Here is a 20,820-nt window from a genome sequence, read left to right as displayed (position 1 = left end):
TGGAGGCTCTCAGGAGACGTTGGTCGCTCCCGGGCCTTTCGGGGTCGGCTGAGAACCTTCTCTCCAAAGCATGGGCCGATAGTACGACGAAGCGCTACAGATCCGCTTGGCTTAAGTGGATGCGTTGGTGTCTTCGAAGGGATTTGGATCCCTTGTTCGCGGGTCTCGTTCCCGTCCTAAATTTCCTGGCTGAATTAGTCGACAAAGGCCTCGCCTACAGAACGATTAATGCGATTCGATCAGCGATCTCGGCAGGTCATGAAAACATCGATAACTCTCCGGTGGGGGAGCATCCTTTTGTTTGTCGGCTTCTGCGGGCTGTTCGGCTCGCGTTGCCTCCGGAACCCAGGTATTCCGTCCTTTGGGACGTCAATTTGGTCCTGAATTTGTTCCTTTCATGGCCGACCAATTCCTATCTGTCTCTGAAAGAGCTCTCTGCAAAGTTGGCCATGCTGTTGTGTTTAGTTTCTTGTAGACGGGTGTCTGACGTACGCGCCCTGGACATATCAGCGCGCATCTTCTCCCCGGATGGGGTTACCTTTACTGTGGGCCGCCGCACTAAAACGGCGTCACGGACCATTTCATATCCAGCTTTTCTGGACACCCCTAAGCTATGTGTTGTGCAATGCCTCAAAGCATATGAGGATTTAACATTGGAATTGCGCCCACCGGGCGAACGTCAGTTGTTGATTGCCTTGCGGAAGCCACACAAAGCTGTCTCCTCCCCCACTATTGCTAGGTGGGTGCGTTGGGTCATGCAAGAGGCAGGCATCGATACGAAGCTGTTTGGAGCGCACTCTGCCAGAGGGGCCATGGCCTCTAAGGCGTTCGCTGTGGGGGCTCGCTTGGAGGATTTAATGCGAGCTGCAGATTGGTCCTCAGACTCCACCTTTAAGAGGTTTTATTTTAAGCCTGTGGTGGATTTAGCCCAGTTGGTGGTAAGTAAGCTTTGAACTAGCATAATCTGAAGCCTCCGGTCCTGACATAGAATCGAAATTTGCCTAGCTTATGTAACGGTAAGTTTCAATTCTATTAAGGACACGGAGGCGAGGATTATCCCACCCAGTACACGGTGTTTCTACCCACCCGTATGGCAGTAAGTAAAGCGTTTTCCTTTTATACAGTTATGTTGTGTGCCTAGATTTGATTATTCCTCTGTCGAATTCCTCGACCCCTGTGACCCCTCGCTTACGCTGTCCTTTTTTCCGGCAGGCAACGAGGGTGCTAAGCAGGATCAGTGAGGCGAATGCGTGATCTGCGCGAATAAAGAGGAGGAAGAGGAAGAGAGGACTGGCTATCTAGCTATGGTAGACATGATGGAAGGACTATGGACTAGCGTTATACAAGAGACTCATGGGAGTTGTGGTTTTGGACTGTTAAAACGTTCCTTCAAATGTTTTGTGGACCCAAAGCATTATTCTTTCACTGTTTTGAATATTTTCCTAAGCTGCTGTGGAGTTCTTATGTTAATAAAGCGAAGGAAGATATAGCATAATCCTCGCCTCCGTGTCCTTAATAGAATTGAAACTTACCGTTACATAAGCTAGGCAAATTTCGATTCCTAACTATAACATTTGTGAAACTTATGTTTTTTTCAGTGAATTTCTAAGGTTTTTTAAATGCTAATTCCTAACTATAACTAGGCTAAAACCTATGGTTTTTTCAGTGAATTTGCAAGGTTTTTAAATACTAATTCCTAACAATAAGATACCTAAAACCTAAGTTTTTTTCAGTGAATATATATATATATATATATATATATCCAAAGACGATGGGGTCAAGATGCCGGAGCGCTCAGCAGCGGGTGCAGGCTATGGGCCGGACCCAGGGCCAAAATTAATTTTTCAACAAAGTTTAGCCGCACACAACAACCTTCTGATTTCCAAGTTTTTATTTTGTAAACAGAGCCAGTCTGTTAACCAACGCGTTTCGGCCTTGCGGCATTGGTCACGGTAGGGAGACACTACTTTCAACATCTATTTAAGCACTTCCTGTTAAAAACAATCCCATTGCATTATGGGCATTGTAGTTACTGACAATTTGCTCCAAAAGGACAGACAACACATCATTATTTTATGTTGTGCTTAAGTGGCCATTGCATAGCATGTTATTACAGACATACATTGTTGTTGTGCTGTAAATTCAAATCTTAAATTGGGATACAAATCATCGTTTTATGATTATTTGATTATTTCAATGTGATTCTGATTAGTATCAAATTATTACACATTTTAAATCAATTATTGTCCCAATCTGAGGTTTTAGCTTGTAACTTATACTGTTCCTATGTATAGTACATTTTTTTGTGTCCATTTCCATGCTGTTCGTAGGATTAGTATCTTATGTCTGTATCCTATGCAGAGTCAGTCTGGATACCCAATAGCTGGAGTGGTCTTTTTTGATGTTTTTTATGTTTCTTTCCTTTTTCTATTTCTTTTCAGTTCTTACTTAGAGATGAATGTACATCTCCTCATCATTATTCAGGCCTTTAGGCTTCCTTAAGCTTATGATGTACTTAGACTCCAGCTGTCTTAGTTTTCTTTTCCGATCACCAAGTCTTTCACTGTGTGTTATGGAGTCCAAACCAAAGAATTCCATTTTTCTCCAGTCCCCCCCCCCAAAAAAAAAAATATATATAAAATAAAAATAAATATATATAAACATATACATAAAAGCTCCTAAATCTCCCTCCCGTCTCGGAAAGAGAATATAAGCACTCCAGGTTGGCAACGATTTTTATTCAGCACACAGCAACGCAGATGACAGACGCGTTTCGAACAATAGTCCTTCCTCAGTGTCCTATACATACATACATACATACATATATATATATACATACATACATACATACATACATACATACATACACATACACATATATATATATATATATATATATATATATATATATATTCAAAGAAGTTCGAAATCAACTCAGCATCCGCTCCCGCTGACAACGAAAATTGAGAAAAAGGCCACAAACTCCGTGCTATCGTTTCCAGTGTTGTTTATTCTGTGAATAACAGCCCACCAGTCGCCATGACGCGTTTCGCCTCAGCCGAGGCTTGATCACATGTATATATATAACAGCTCCAAAACACCAGCCAGATGCACACATGAGCGGGTGCACACAAAACGGGGGGGTGCCCGTTAGAGTGATCAATGCTTCCAAAATCCACGGATACTCATTTCATAAAGAACGTAGCACACGCAGGGGGTAGTTCCACGAAGATTTTATTACGGGAACTTTACAGCAACAAGACGCGTTTCGCCATCGGGCTTTGTCAAATTGTGCAGAGAGCCGAGGCGCCCGTCTGCCTTAAAAGACGTCATTCAAAATGTGAAGTGCAAAGAAGGACTATAATACAATTATCAAAAGTGGCCGCCATCTTATAACGATGTAAATATCATTAAATAGTGATCATACAAGCACCCCCGACCAAAATTGTTCAATGTAAATACATATGTACATTCTCAACATTCACCACAACGGTCCGGACTCCGAACACGATGTGTTTCCCATGATTAACTGTAATAGTCCGAATGTGTGCACATAAATGAAAGAAATCACGCCCTGAATGGGCATACCTGAAGCATAAACATAATCACAGAACTGAAATGCGGAAAGGACTATGGTACGATGCATAGCACCAAGAACAGCCACCCTCTTATGGCGTGTAGACAAGCTACGATGACTTTAACAATATGCAAATACGGGTTATAGATATAACAATTGCATATGTACATTAGCGCTCTTGAATATAAATCCATTCATAGAGTGCTGCTCCTGCTATTGCCCATATATCCGCACACAAATTCAAATCTTGCCCTGAATGGGCATATATGTGTTAATAGCTTGCAATATATAGAATGCTCTTCTCTCAAACAGAATGACCATAATTCCTATAAAATGTGTGATACATAATATCAATAAAACCCATTATCAGAAAAAATATTAGATACAGAATACAAAATTCATGAATACAAGGAAAAGCTCAATGGTACAGTTATTGTGTGAAAATTCTATAGATTTCGCAAGAAAGCAAGTTCATCAATCCTCAGCCCAGATGTACTGATAACTCCTCATGCATGTTAAGGCCGTGTGGACTTTTACTTTGCAAATCAATTATGTACCTGGATTCCAGCCGTCTAAGTTTTAAGAGGCGATCCCCTCCTCTGATATTGGCTGGTACACTATCAAGGCATGCATATGATAACAGATCCCTGTTACTTTTGTGCATCCTTTCAAAATGCCTGGCTACAGGATAGGATTCATCTTTGTTGGCAATAGCACGCATGTGCTCTAAAATTCTTAGTTTCACGGCATTGGTCATGCTGCCAATATATTTCAAGCCACAAGGGCAAGTGAGGCAGTAGATGGCATATGGCGTGGAACATGTCAAGAATTTCATTATCCGGTTCGGAGTTGCCAGACCAGGTATCTTGTAAGTAAGCGTCCGCTTACTGTATTTGCAAGCCTTGCACCGGCCACATGGATAGAAACCACTAAGGACAGGCAATTTCGGGGTTGCTACGTGTGCTTGGTAATGGCTGGAGACTAAATGGTCCCTGAGTGATCTGGCCTTTCTAAAGGTTACTAAGGGGTTAGAAGGTAAATCAGCCTTGATGACATTGTCAGTCAATAAGATATTCCAGTTTTTCTTGAGTATCTTCTTGATTTGCCCTGCATTGTGCGAGAAAGTCGTGATGAGGCGAAAAGAACCATTATTAGCTTTCACTGCCTTTTTGGGCTGTAACAGCTCATTTCTTCTCATCTTCGTAGCTCTGGAAAAACGACCACTTAGATTTTACGAGCATAACAAAATGTTACTAGAATTTATGACGTTTAGCCTGAATAATAATATATTTCTTTCTGGCAAACAGCTGTATAAACAGATGTCCGGAGTTGCGATGGGAGCCTGCTCCGCCCCCAGCTTCGCGAACCTATTCGTGGGCTGGTGGGAGGAGCAGGTGGCCTGGAGCAGTGACAACCAGGAGTGGAATAACCGGATCATAGGGTGGCATCGTTACATTGATGATCTTTTTATTATCTTAGAGAGCCCTATAGAAACAGCTAGTACTTTTGTGGATGCTCTCAACAGAAATGATGTGAATCTTAGATTTTCTGGTCACATTAGTCAAACTTCCGTGAATTATTTAGATCTCACAGTATATATAGACAAGGATGGCAAAATGCAGACCAAATTATATAGAAAAGAGACGGCAGGCAACTCCACACTTTTTGCCACGAGTAGTCATCCTCGCCAACTAATCGAGAGCATTCCTTATGGAGAATTGTTAAGATTAAGGAGGAATAATTCCAATGATGGTGATTTTGAGAGGGCAGCCGATTCTAGTCTACAGAGATTCAGGATAAGGGGTTACAGTGACAGTGTTCTGGCACACACATATGAGAGAGCCACGAAGATGAGAAGAAATGAGCTGTTATAGCCCAAAAAGGCAGTGAAAGCTAATAATGGTTCTTTTCGCCTCATCACGACTTTCTCGCACAATGCAGGGCAAATCAAGAAGATACTCAAGAAAAACTGGAATATCTTATTGACTGACAATGTCATCAAGGCTGATTTACCTTCTAACCCCTTAGTAACCTTTAGAAAGGCCAGATCACTCAGGGACCATTTAGTCTCCAGCCATTACCAAGCACAGGTAGCAACCCCGAAATTGCCTGTCCTTAGTGGTTTCTATCCATGTGGCCGGTGCAAGGCTTGCAAATACAGTAAGCGGGCGCTTACTTACAAGATACCTGGTCTGGCAACTCCGAAACGGATAATGAAATTCTTGACATGTTCCACGCCATATGCCATCTACTGGCTCACTTGCCCTTGTGGCTTGAAATATATTGGCAGCACGACCAATGCCGTGAAACTAAGAATTTTAGAGCACATGCGTGCTATTGCCAACAAAGATGAATCCTATCCTGTAGCCAGGCATTTTGAAAGGATGCACAAAAGTAACAGGGATCTGTTATCATATGCATGCCTTGATAGTGTACCAGCCAATATCAGAGGAGGGGATCGCCTCTTAAAACTTAGATGGCTGGAATCCAGGTACATAATTGATTTGCAAAGTAAAAGTCCACACGGCCTTAACATGCATGAGGAGTTATCAGTACATCTGGGCTGAGGATTGATGAACTTGCTTTCTTGCGAAATCTATAGAATTTTCACACAATAACTGTACCATTGAGCTTTTCCTTGTATTCATGAATTTTGTATTCTGTATCTAATATTTTTTCTGATAATGGGTTTTATTGATATTATGTATCACACATTTTATATGAATTATGGTCATTCTGTTTGAGAGAAGAGCATTCTATATATTGCAAGCTATTAACACATATATGCCCATTCAGGGCAAGATTTGAATTTGTGTGCGGATATATGGGCAATAGCAGGAGCAGCACTCTATGAATGGATTTATATTCAAGAGCGCTAATGTACATATGCAATTGTTATATCTATAACCCGTGTTTGCATATTGTTAAAGTCATCGTAGCTTGTCTACACGCCATAAGAGGGCGGCTGTTCTTGGTGCTATGCATTGTACCATAGTCCTTTCCGCATTTCAGTTCTGTGATTATGTTTATGCTTCAGGTATGCCCATTCAGGGCGTGATTTCTTTCATTTATGTGCACACATTCGGACTATTACAGTTAATCATGGGAAACACATCGTGTTCGGAGTCCGGACCGTTGTGGTGAATGTTGAGAATGTACATATGTATTTACATTGAACAATTTTGGGTATACTTAAACCGGGGCTGCTTGTATGATCACTATTTAATGATATTTACATCGTTATAAGATGGCGGCCACTTTTGATAATTGTATTATAGTCCTTCTTTGCACTTCACATTTTGAATGACGTCTTTTAAGGCAGACGGGCGCCTCGGCTCTCTGCACAATTTGACAAAGCCCGATGGCGAAACGCGTCTTGTTGCTGTAAAGTTCCTGTAATAAAATCTTCGTGGAACTAACCCCTGCGTGTGCTACGTTCTTTATGGATTGAGTATCTGTGGATTTTGGAAGCATTGATCACTCTAACGGGCACCCCCCCCGTTTTGTGTGCACCCGCTCATGTGTGCATCTGGCTGGTGTTTTGGAGCTGTTGTATTATTTACCGGCTGCACCGAGTTTGCCCTGGAGTAAGCCCCGTATTGCCGAAGCCCGGAGTTACTGCAGCAACAGTCTTATGACGCTTGGACAAGCAGTTCTATTTTCCGGGTAAGGCGCGGTGAGCGCATCAGAGACTTGTATATTTAAAGACTTTGTATTTGGGCATTTAACTCAGAGCGAAGGGGGACACAGCGTTTGTTATCTTGGTAGCTGCGGCTGCAGTACCATTAAAGTATGTTTTGCGAGGCAGAGAGAAGAGAGGCTGAACAAGGAATGTTCAAAAATAAGAAAAAATCGGATGGCACACAAAAGGCAGGCACTAGTCAAGCTAGTGGGGGTTGCACGACTCTGAACACCAAACTAGTCTCATTGGAGCGTTTGTATGAACGAGAGATTAGGAAATGGTGGGAGGCGACATCATTGCAGAATTATATTGATGTCGATCGTGTCCCCAGAGGCTTGAGGATTTATACCATCCCGGAATATGAGAACCCTGATCCCCAGTTGCTGGATGCATGGGCAGAGCATACGGCAGCGTCATGCAAAGGGAGCCTCAAAATACTAGTCCGCTTTGCCTGGAGTGACAGGAAAAAAGCACTGGTGCAGATTAAAGATCTTGAGGATGAATTATCCAAGGAAGAGGACCAGGTGAACCTGGAAGAGAAACGGGAACAGATTAAAAAACGTCTAAAGAAATATGAACAAAAAAATCAAACAGCGCAAAGAGGAAAAATTCGAGAGAGATGAAAAAGATTATCAAATGGGAAGAGTTCTGACCTTTGACAAAAAGTATGAAAACACTAGAAAGCAATTAAAAACAAAGGCAAGTGGACCAGTAACTGCTGAACTTGTAACATCTAAATCTGATGCTACCGCAGATGAAGCGGTTAGTGAGGATGGTAATGAAGATGGTTCTTCTTTTCATGTAGAATTCAAAGTCATGCGAAAACAACAGTTGGAGGGAGGCAGGGGAAAGCCTCCGGACAATCAAGCGGCAGGAGGAAGACGCGGCGGGGGGGCTGTGGCAAGAAATCTAGCAGGGTCCCCACCCGTCACACGCAGCAAGAAAAACTTCTACAACAAAAAGAAGAATTAAGATTGGACAATGATAATCTGACGATCATTAATTTAACAAACAAAGTTCTCACTAAAGAAGAAAATTCAATATTGAAACTGGGCCTATCTTTCTGTCCACGTAGAAACTTTGAATTTGCGCAGACAAGGATCGACGTTTTTAAATTTACAAGAAAACTGAAATTGCATAAATTCTTTAAACTGAAACCACATTGTGATAATACCGTGGTGGCCAATGACAATGGGAGTGCAGTATTGAGATGCAGCGATTTAGGAGGACTCAAAGCCATTGAGGGTCTACATCAGGAAATCAACATAGGAGGTGATGGTGAGGTAACTAACACTCAAATGTTGGAAAACTCTGAAGTGCAACAGAAAGGTGGAGCCAGTGCATTTAAACCGGCATCTACCTTTATGCCCATCATGGGAACTGATGCCATAGACACCTTTTCAGAGGCCGTTGTGAGGTATCTCACTAGGCTTAGAAACACAAATAAATATATGCCGTCGAAAGACAATTTCACTAAACATCAACAGATGGCATTAAAAACTTTATGCGAGGATTCTGGTTTGGTATGTAAGCCCTCAGATAAGGGGGGCAACATTGTCCTCCTTACAACTATTCAATATGAGACAGGCTTTGCATTTGCTGGGAGACATTAACACCTATATGACTGTGCCTGAAAGAGTATATAATCAGAGTGTGATAGGGTATCATGATATGATATTAAAGTGGTACAATGTCAATATGCTAAACACTGATGAATACTTATTTTTACGGTGTTTGAGTCCTGTCATCCCAACTTTTTACTACCTCCCTAAAGTACATAAGGACATGTGTAATCCACCTGGCAGGCCCATTGTAGCATCCAATGGGAGTCTAACAGAGAATCTTTCTATTTATGTGGACTCGTTTCTCTCCCCCTTGGTAATGTCTTTGAATTCTTATTTAAGAGACACTAAGCATTTTTTGAACTGCATTGATAAAGTCATCTGGAAAGACACGTACTGTATGCTGGTGCTGGACATCACCAGTCTATACACGTGTATAGCACATGGTGATGGTCTTAAAGCCATGGCCAGTTTTCTGGAAAAACGACCACTTAGATTTTATGAGCATAACAAAATGTTACTAGAATTTATGACGTTTAGCCTGAATAATAATATATTTCTTTTCGGCAAACAGCTGTATAAACAGATGTCCGTAGTTGAGATGGGAGCCTGCTCCGCCCCCAGCTTCGCGAACCTATTCGTGGGCTGGTGGGAGGAGCAGGTGGCCTGGAGCAGTGACAACCAGGAGTGGAATAACCGGATCATAGGGTGGCATCGTTACATTTACGATCTTTTTATTATCTTAGAGAGCCCTATAGAAACAGCTAGTACTTTTGTGGATGCTCTCAACAGAAATGATGTGAATCTTAGATTTTCTGGTCACATTAGTCAAACTTCTGTGAATTATTTAGATCTCACAGTATATATAGACAAGGATGGCAAAATGCAGACCAAATTATATAGAAAAGAGACGGCAGGCAACTCCACACTTTTTGCTACGAGTAGTCATCCTCGCCAACTAATCGAGAGCATTCCTTATGGAGAATTGTTAAGATTAAGGAGGAATAATTCCAATGATGGTGATTTTGAGAGGGCAGCCGATTCTAGTCTACAGAGATTCAGGATAAGGGGTTACAGTGACAGTGTTCTGGCACACGCATATGAGAGAGCTACGAAGATGAGAAGAAATGAGCTGTTACAGCCCAAAAAGGCAGTGAAAGCTAATAATGGTTCTTTTCGCCTCATCACGACTTTCTCGCACAATGCAGGGCAAATCAAGAAGATACTCAAGAAAAAATGGAATATCTTATTGACTGACAATGTCATCAAGGCTGATTTACCTTCTAACCCCTTAGTAACCTTTATAAAGGCCAGATCACTCAGGGACCATTTAGTCTCCAGCCATTACCAAGCACAGGTAGCAACCCCGAAATTGCCTGTCCTTAGTGGTTTCTATCCATGTGGCCGGTGCAAGGCTTGCTAATACAGTAAGCGGACGCTTACTTACAAGATACCTGGTCTGGCAACTCCGAAACGGATAATGAAATTCTTGACATGTTCCACGCCATATGCCATCTACTGCCTCACTTGCCCTTGTGGCTTGAAATATATTGGCAGCACGACCAATGCCGTGAAACTAAGAATTTTAGAGCACCTGCGTGCTATTGCCAACAAAGATGAATCCTATCCTGTATCCAGGCATTTTGAAAGGATGCACAAAAGAAACAGGGATCTGTTATCATATGCATGCCTTGATAGTGTACCAGCCAATATCAGAGGAGGGGATCGCCTCTTAAAACTTAGACGGCTGGAATCATAATAGGTACATAATTGATTTGCAAAGTAAAAGTCCACACGGCCTTAACATGCATGAGGAGTTATCAGTACATCTGGGCTGAGGATTGATGAACTTGCTTTCTTGCGAAATCTATAGAATTTTCACACAATAACTGTACCATTGAGCTTTTCCTTGTATTCATGAATTTTGTATTCTGTATCTAATATTTTTTCTGATAATGGGTTTTATTGATATTATGTATGACACATTTTATATGAATTATGGTCATTCTGTTTGAGAGAAGAGCATTCTATATATTGGAAGCTATTAACACATATATGCCCATTCAGGGCAAGATTTGAATTTGTGTGCGGATATATGGGCAATAGCAGGAGCAGCACTCTATGAATGGATTTATATTCAATAGCGCTAATGTACATATGCAATTGTTATATCTATAACCCGTATTTGCATATTGTTAAAGTCATCATAGCTTGTCTACACGCCATAAGAGGGCGGCTGTTCTTGGTGCTATGCATTGTACCATAGTCCTTTCCGCATTTCAGTTCTGTGATTATGTTTATGCTTCAGGTATGCACATTCAGGGCGTGATTTCTTTCATTTATGTGCACACATTCGGACTATTACAGTTAATCATGGGAAACACATCGTGTTCGGAGTCCGGACCGTTGTGGTGAATGTTGAGAATGTACATATGTATTTACATTGAACAATTTTGGTTATACTTAAACCGGGGCTGCTTGTATGATCACTATTTAATGATATTTACATCGTTATAAGATGGCGGCCACTTTTGATAATTGTATTATAGTCCTTCTTTGCACTTCACATTTTGAATGACGTCTTTTAAGGCAGACGGGCGCCTCGGCTCTCTGCACAATTTGACAAAGCCCGATGGCGAAACGCGTCTTGTTGCTGTAAAGTTCCCGTAATAAAATCTTCATGGAACTACCCCCTGCGTGTGCTACGTTCTTTATGGATTGAGTATCCGTGGATTTTGGAAGCATTGATATATATATATATATATATATATATATATATATATATATATATATATATACATACACTGGGAAACTAAACACCCACTTCCCTTACAAAGAAATGGAAAGTTTGCATCTCTGCAGCCTCTCTTATTTTTCACCTTATTCATTTTCCGCTCTTTTTTTTTATTTTAAAATCTTTATTTGCAACAAAAGGACAAGCTTAAATAGTACATTAAAATGACTTTAGCAAGAGAATACATAAATCATAGTAGCAGGGCTATTTAAGAAAAGAAAGTAAAGCAAAACAAGTTTCATGACATTATTAATCCCCAAATTTTTTCCACTTTCATTTTACTTTGAAGACCCCTTCTTGTTGCTAGAGCATGTTCCATATTATATATTTCCTTTACAAGACTCCACCATTCCATAACAGTCGGTGGATTATGTTGTATCCAGACCCTAGCTATTATTAACCTGGCATATGAAATTAGAATATTCAACAGATCGCATTGGTAGTTGTTCCCACCAGACGTACCAACAAGCACATCCACTGAGGTCAAAATAATTGGACGTGCCAGTTTCGTAGACATAACTTTAGTTACTCCATTCCAAAATTCAGTTAATTGTGGACAGGTAGCAAACATGTGGATAATATCAGCTGCTCTTAAATCGCATTTAGGACATTTCGTACGATCACTGATATTGTTGTTAGTTGCCCATTTAAAAATACTGTCTGGAGTTAATAGAGTTGACATATAGTTTTAAATAGCTGCAGTTTTAAACTAGAAGAATGAACAGAGTGATTTAAGCTATTTAAAGAAAAAGTTATCAAATTTGAGGTCACATCAGTCTCCAATTTCCTGCTCCACTTCTCAGATAGCTTTAAAGAGTCATCAGTTCTATAACTAATAAAGATTTTATATCCAATACTGATCAGTGCTTTATCAACTTCTCTATAAATACAGTTCCATAGATCAGAATCTAAGACATTAGTAAGTCCTATTTTCCGCAGAAAGTAATCCCTAATCTGAAAGTACTTAAACCGGGCCCCCTCCATAAGATAATACAGGCCTTCAGCTTTTCGAATGTAAAAAACCCCTTGTGGTCATACAGATCTCCCAGTTCTTTAATACCAGATTCTGATAGCACTACACCAGCTGTATCGTGAAAAATTCCCGGTAACCCCGGGTTGTACCACAACGGGGTTCTATGATGAAAAAGAGAGACTTTACTCTTAACCAGAATGGAGCGCCAAATATTAACAGTGTCCCGTGCCTTCTTAAACTTCACACGTTTGAAATAATTGGTGTCATTTAGCCTATAAAGGAACATATTTGCCTCCTCACCTAACATGAATTTATGAAAATACAAACATTTATCGGGGATCATCAAACTTCAAAAACGAGTCAGAAATGCAGACCAATAATAAGATTTAATTTCTGGTAGACCCAATCCTCCTAGATTAAGAGTGAGTTTGAGTAATGTAACAGCCCGGCGGGCTTTCTTATACCCCCAGATAAAACTACTAATAATACCGTCTAATCTATTAAAGTAGGAATTATATACCCGTAAAGGGATAGAACGAAAAAGATATAAATATTTAGGCAGTATCTTCATTTTAACCAAATTTATTCTGCCAATAATACTTAGAGGTAGCTTATGCCATTTCTTGAATAAGGTAGTAGTTTCTTTTAATAGCGACTCAAAATTTAAGGCAAGTATTAAGTTAATATTTGAAGAGATTTTAACCCCTAAATAGGTAGCTGCATCACATACCCCTATTAATGCGCTCGATGGTTTATAATTCATACCAATTTAGGTTTAACCAGTATTCAGCCTGTATCCAGAAACCGTGCCAAATTTCCCTGCCTCTGTTGCGATACCCTTCATTGCTTCTGAGACATTAGTAGAATAGAATGCAACGTCATCAGCATAGACAGTTATTTTAAGAGAGTTTGAGCCGTTTATAAAAGGAGAAATCTGATCTTGATTCTGCAGTGCAATCAGATAAGGTTCCATTATAAGAGCAAATAGTAAGGGCGATAAGGGACACCCCTGTCTCGTTCCACGTTTGATCGAAAAAGTGGGAGAGCATTTACCCATATAGCAGACTTTACCAATAGGCTCATCATATAGGGATTGGATCCACTTCAAAAATTGCCCTTTTATACCAAAAGCCTGCAATGTGGCCCACAGTAAGCCCCACCCCACTCGGTCAAATGCTTTCTCTGCATCTAGTAAGATCATACCGAGTGGGGTTGGTTCAGTCCGTGCTACATCAAATGCCGTAATGGCCATGTTGATATGTGATGTAGTATCCCTCTTAGGGATAAACCCATGTTGCTGAGGTGATACCAGTTGTGACATTAATGGTGCCAATCGAGTCGCTAATATCTTTGCAAATATTTTAGCATCACTATTTATGAGCGATATAGGTCTATAAGATCCTCTTTCATTAGCTGGTTTACTTTTTTTTAAGAAAAAAATTATTTGAGTAGAGTTCCAAGACCTTGGGGCCTGCTCCCCATTCCCAATATCATGGATAACCTTAGATAATAGTGGTATCAATTCCTCCGCGCATGTTTTAAATAATTCTAAAGGGATCGAATCTTCTCCTGTAGCTTTAACAGACGCCAAGGAATTGATAGCAATTCTAATCTCAGCCTGTGTAATATCCATTGCTAATTGATCCGAGTGTTCTTCCTCCATAATCTTAACTTTATTTTGAGTTATATATCTTATTATACTATCTTCAGTGACCTCGCTTTCTGGTGTATATATATCTTGATAAGACTAAGCGAATTATTGTAGAATCGATTTAGGATCCTGGAAAGTTTGATTATTGGCCCCTTTGATTTCCTTGATAGCCATTTGAGCACGGTCTTCAGCTACTTTATACGCTAAGATTTTGCCTATCCGCTCACCACCTTCGTACTGATTTAATTGATATTTTTTTTATTTGATAATACTTTTCTCCCTGAATAGATTTTTTAAAGATGATTTTAACTCAATTAATTTAAAGTTTAATACTTCCAAGTTACCCATCCCTGTCAGTAAAGCTTTAGACAGTTGATTTTCAATATGAAGTATGTCAGTAACCATTTTCTCATTTTGGCCTCTGCGCTCCTTATTTTGTCGCCAAATATACTGTTGCGTAAATCCTCGAATGTTTGCCTTACATGCATCCCACACTATCATCGGTGAGGCTGAATGCATATTTATATCTATAAATTCTTTTATATGATCTTTTAATAAATTCAAGAAGGTAGAATCCAAAAATAGGTATCTGGGGAATGAAAAAGAGTGAGAGATTTGTCTCTCTGTTGTTAGATCAAATGTTAAAAGAATAGGGTTATGATCCGAGGTAACCCTTGGGCATATTACCATAGTACTGGTTTCAAGAATAAAATCCGAAACCCAGACCATATCTATGCGTGAACATAATTTATGTGAGGCAGAATAATAGGTGTAGCCAGGGGTGCTAGGGTACAGATATCTCCAAGCATCTTTAATTAAGTGAGTTGCTGCCAGATCCAGAATTGCCGCCCTGGTCTTTCGCATTCTCTGAAATGAGCCCCTTCTGGTTGTATCTATATTATAATTCATAATGCAGTTGAAATCTCCCAGTAATATGCGTTCTCCTTCACCAACTAAGCAGTTCCATATTAATTTGGTCAATAATTTTAGGTTCATCTAGATTAGAAGCATATACACCAAAGATTGTATATTTGCAACCTTCGAGTGTTATCTGTACCATTGCCCACCTGCCTGCTTTATCAGTTAATATTTTATTAATTTCCGCCTTAAATTGTTTATGTTTTAGAATTGCCACCCCCGAATTGAAGCATTAAGATCAGTACATACTAAAATGTCATAGCCCAGTTGTTTAAGTAATTTTCTATCTTTGAATGCTATATGAGTCTCAGTTATTACTGCTATCTGAGGATTATACATTCTAAGTTCCTCGAACACAAGATTTCTTACTATTTAAGGCCGCCATATTCCATACCAAACACTTTAATTGATACATTTTATATGATACATATTCCTGTCCTTAAAGCCCTTATACCAAATCAAATCAACCTTGCTATATCTTAGTATAATTAAACTGCTTGTCCCCGTGATGCTTTTTTTACCCTGACAAATCTCCACCCCACCTACCCCTACCTTGCAACTCCCTACCCCTACCCCACCCCCTCCCAGTTTGGTGCCTGCGTGCAGGTCCCCCCATTAACCCTGCTGCTGTTGTAATGGCAGCAAAAAACGGAGTCAAGGCCCCCCAAGGATCCGGTCATTCAATATTACAAACTCACACCACGTGTCCAATCTTGCAATACTTTGAATCTAAACATCAGAAAAATAAGAGAAATACAAAAAGTATGATTCATTGTCCATTTTTTTCCCGCTTCCATTTGGCCAAAATTTGCTTAACTTCACTTTCTTCCAAGAAGTAATATGTGCGCCCATTTTTAAGAACCTTTAGATTAGCAGGTTCCTGTAAAAAAGCCTGGCCCCCCAGTTCCTTTATTGGATCAATATATTGTCGTAGTTTCCAACGACGCTCCATAGTAAGTTTGCTTAAATCTGATCTAACAAAGAAGGTAGCTGAATCAATAGTAACTGGAGAATTTGGTCTCACCTTTAATGAGATTGCCTGACGAAGTAGAAAATTGCCAATATAAATCAGAATTTGGCGAGGGTACTGACTTCCCTTGTTGCTTTGAATCATAGGGAGCCGATGGGCTCTTTGTATCTGTGAGTCCCAGTCCCAGTCCGATAACTCTGGAAATGCTTTTTGAAATAGATGTACAATATATGCTCTGGGATCGGCTCCTTCGGCCCCTTCCACAATTCCAAATACTCGTAGATTCTGTCTTCGTTGTCGATTTTCCAAATCTTCTAGTTTTATTTGCATTTGACAGATCTGGGCTCATGTCTATTTAAAATTGTTTCAGAATGGGTTGATTTCTCCTCGGTTGAAACAACTCTCTGTTGTAGCTCTTCCACCTCCTTAGAAATAGTCCCTAATTTGCAGGCCATCTCCTGTAGCGAGGATTGAGTTTTACTGCTATCCTCTCGCATCTGTTGATAATGAGATTGGGCTTCATGTTTTTGTTCGTTAAGCAATTGCAAAATCATCTGAAATGACGAGGATACCTCCCCTTGAAGATTCCAATCAATAGGTTTATTCAAAAGAGAAATATCGCTGACATTATCTGCCCCTGTTAAAGTAGAGCCAAGTTCTTTTGTTATTATAGCGTTTGGAGCTATCTCAGGCGATACAGATACTAGAATTGGTATAGGAGCTACTCCTGTTGTTGCTACCAGAGAGGCAGGGAGGGGGGAAGAAGAAATTTCCACCAGAGTGACGGCCGTATCCAAACTATCCATTGAGTCCATAACAGGGGTAGTATGTCTATTTAGAGACAGATTTATTGTTTCTACCACTACCCCTGCAACCTCATCCGGGGTAATTATGTTTGTCACATTATTAGGACAGTTTATTTCCCCTAGTGTAGCATCTGCCTCGGTAGGGCTATTTCCTGAGAGTCTTCGTGCCATAAATGTAACACCACCTTTGGCTTGTACCCATTTCCTTATGGGGCTGTTCTCCGCTATCGCTTTTGCAGTAGTAGGTTTTTGTTTATTTATGATCTTCTTACCCTTGTTCTTAACTTTGCCTCTTCCTTTTTTTATACTGTTAGTTTTATCTTTAGCTAAGTACTGTACTATTGCCAGGGTCAGGAAAATCTCTATATTCCTCGTCCGTTTCTGCCCCATCCACATGTTCCGTATGATCCACTGCCTCAGATTCCACAATCTCAACTATTCCCTCTGATTCCCGGCTTATGTCCTTCCCTACTCCCAAAAAACTCTCAACTTTTTTTATTATCTCTTCTCCTATCAGTTTATCACAAGGAGCTTCCGGTGTCTCTGTTATTAATATCGATGCTGAATTAGATGGTAAGGTATTAGTATTTGCCGCTGATTGCATCCGAGCATCTATAATGGGAGCACAGTCTTTTAGCTTCATTTTATTCAGCCCCGCTACATCATTAGGAATATTAACATCAGTCTTAGGGGCAGAAGATTTAACAGCAGATTTGGCGGCAGCAGTTGTAACATTATTCCCCCCCGTCGATTAAATTAGCAACAGTATCCACAGACCCAGAGGAACCAGAGGTATCTGATACTATTAAAGAGTCAGCAACAGTAGCCGTTAATTTTAATGCATTGTTATCAAGTACTGAGTCAGGCTTAGCAGAAGGTAAACGACGAAGTGGCTTACTGACATTTAGTCCCGGTCCAGTTTTCTCCTGTTTACCCATATTTTGTTTTCCAGTATCTGCATTTTGCACCTCTGGCCCCTCCACAGTGACTCCTGCAGCCGCTACCGCAGATACCGTGGCGGCGTCTGTCTGCTTCGTAGTATGGGTGTTCCTCGCTTGAGGTTTTGGCGCCATTTCGCAAAGTTCTACTGCCGATGATAGACCTGCGCCCCAGTAAGCCGGGAGGCTGAGCCAGCCGAACGCCGTCCAACCCTTTGAAGCTGCCGGGGTAAAACGCGGAAGTCGGATGGACCGGAGCAGCCCTCTCACCCGGCTCTCAATCAGCCGCAGCCGCAACATCCAGTTCCAGCTCCTTTCCGCTCTCCTCTGATGCCGTAAGACAGGAGCTCCGTTGTTGCTTAGTCACTCAAGCTACAGGTGCTCGTTCCTTTTCTTAATCGTTGTAACAAGCAGAACTCCATTTCGTCTGCAAGGAGAGTATCTTTAATAGGGTGCTACAAAAGGTCTTGCGATTATTCAATTTTAATTTAAATGCCGGCCATAGTATTGTGAAGCCGCAGTAAGCGTGACCGGACCCTCCAGCAGCAGCCGTTCTCCGATCTGGCGGCTTCAATCCGCCATCTTGGACCCCACCTCTCGTTCCACTCAAGGAGTGGAGTTTGGATAAGTGACGTTTATTATTTATTTTCCGCTCTATCAACACATCATCCACAAATACACACACCTACTTACTGCCTTTCTTGGCTGGGCTTATCAATTATTCTTCTTTAATTCAAAGTCAAGGCCCTTTATTCAGCCTTCTTCGTAACTACTACCCATCAATAGCAGTGGGAAATTTCCACACTTCCGTCCTTGCTTCCTTAGATGTGCTACTCGTTTCTCTTGCTCAACACCCTATCTGTGTAATGAGCTGGAAATCCAAAGATTCTCTTCACTGACAAGGCAGTGAGTAGTATGCGTGTCTCCAACCTTTCTTATTTTTCACCTTTTTCATCTTCCACTCAATCAACACATCATCCACACATACACACAACTATTTGCTGCATACATTAGCTGTGATTATCAACTATTCTTCTATTTCATATACCTATTCAAAGTGCAGGCCTTTATCGAACATTTTTATTGTAACAAGTACCCCAGCCGAAGACATTGTAAATTTGCACACTTGCTCCCTTTCTTGGCTGGGGTTATCCATTATTCTTCAATTTCATATTCTGATTCAAACTCAAGGCCCTTTATCGAGCCTTTTTGTTGTAACTACTGTTGCAGGAATTCTGCTCCTACACAGAACTGTGCATAAAGACGTAGGACCTCAATGAATTACGGTGTACCAAAACCCACCTTAGTACCCAAACCCCCTACCAGACTAGCAATCAGTGACTCATTGGTTCTTCGTCCTATAGCAAAAACACCAATGACTAGTCAACTCAGAACATGCGACTTAGATTACCTCAAGTAAGGTAGATAAAAAGAGTACTCTTTCGTTATAATCTTACACCAGTCCTAAACAAGGAGTAAATAAAGACACGTGCAAGTTTGAAATGTTTATTTCTAACGCCGTAATCTCATGCACAGTACCTTAGATAATACAACCAAACATATTATCAGAAACAAGGTTGTCAGCGTTGTTACTATTCCATAAAATACAAAGTGAGAAAGCATCTTATATTGCTAACGGGAAACAGGTTTAAAATATACCTACATTTCACCCTCCCTACCTACCAGGTAAGTTTATAACTACAGAAGGTCTCATAGGATTACATGGATGGTCCCATATCTCTGGTACTCAGCAGTAGTGGATCACATTGAGTTCTGCACAAACTGTCAGGATACCAATGTTCTCCAACTGTGTCTAATTTTGCCTCTACAATGCATTATTAAATGCGCCAGTATCAGACGTGGCCACACCTGCATATGTGTAATAGGTCGAACGTGCGAGGATCATTCCGAATAACAGACACAGTATCCAAGATAACCTTGATGTTCCATGCTCTCACTATACACGCTAAACTAGCGAGGCAGTCTAGAAATGTAGCATGACAAATTATTCTCATGTGAAACAAAATACTCACCCTTCTCTAAACATTATCAAAATTGCGTGTCGTGTGCAAAGCAGACCAGGAAAGCAAAAATGGCGTTTAAGCTTCTAATGAACCCATGCTAACTTAACATGGTGTGAGTGCAAGGCTCAGCCCACGACACCCTCCCTCAATAGAACCATGTGATATAAATGTGGGTGAACTAGGAACACAGAAACCAAGCCTGAAAAGCAGAGTCAAGTTAAAATTTGCATAAAAAATTATTAGCTGTTTGATAGAAAACAGTAACTAAATAATAAAGAATAGGTAGAAAAATCAAAGAGTCTTAATCCAACAGCGTATAAGCACAGTATGTAGCAACAGCCTCCAAGAGGAAGTCATTGTTCTCATCTGAAATCATTTCAGCCATCCAATTCAATAGTGAGAATTAACATACATGTTCCTCAACGACCGGAGCCTTTATCACCATCGGAGGAAAACTCGGGTCATCTTCAATGTAACTGCGTGCCAAGAAGTCATGCGTGTAGGAGAGTAGGGTCTGCAATTCTATGGTCACCCCAGATTTTTGCTTTTTGCTTCACTGGTTTACGACTTTCCCTGGCTGTGGGCCTGCTAATCAGACCCACAGCCTACTGTTCTCTCTCTAAATTGACATCCATGTACTTTAGGTGCATTTACCAATTGGTACTGGGCCACCTTATCAGTCCCTGTACAGTTTACCTAGGTACCCAGGGCATAGGTGTACCCAGGGCCTACTAGGGGCTGAAGCATGTATTATGCCACCCCTGGCTGGCCATCTAAACAGACACAACTGGCTGGTAAAACAGCTGGGGCAAGGTGGTGTAATCACCCTTTGCTGTAGATATGGTATACCTATATCTAACCCCAAAATGGACACATATACTCCTATCAATCACTCCTATGGCAGGCCTTATCGATCCTGAAGGCA

The 20,820-nt window shown here is 40.8% G+C and overlaps 1 protein-coding gene across 3 annotated transcripts in view; it reads left to right on the top strand.

Annotated features, from left to right (window-relative positions):
* The window catches only part of DAXX (death domain associated protein), a 1,076,799-nt gene that overhangs the window by 557,219 nt on the left and 498,760 nt on the right, over positions 1 to 20,820 (top strand). The window contains exon 1 of one of the 3 annotated variants that reach the window (XM_078641633.1): positions 1,758 to 1,952. The exons of the other annotated variants lie outside the window; for them this stretch is intronic. The gene's annotated coding sequence lies outside the window, so the exon portion shown is untranslated. Of the gene's footprint in view, positions 1 to 1,757; positions 1,953 to 20,820 lie in introns of those variants that run through there. 3 annotated transcript variants of the gene reach the window in all.

Source organism: Lissotriton helveticus, chromosome 5_1, assembly GCF_964261635.1.
Source record: "Lissotriton helveticus chromosome 5_1, aLisHel1.1, whole genome shotgun sequence".
In the NCBI taxonomy this organism is placed as follows: Eukaryota; Metazoa; Chordata; class Amphibia; order Caudata; family Salamandridae; genus Lissotriton; species Lissotriton helveticus.
This window is presented reverse-complemented; position numbering and strand designations above follow the sequence as displayed.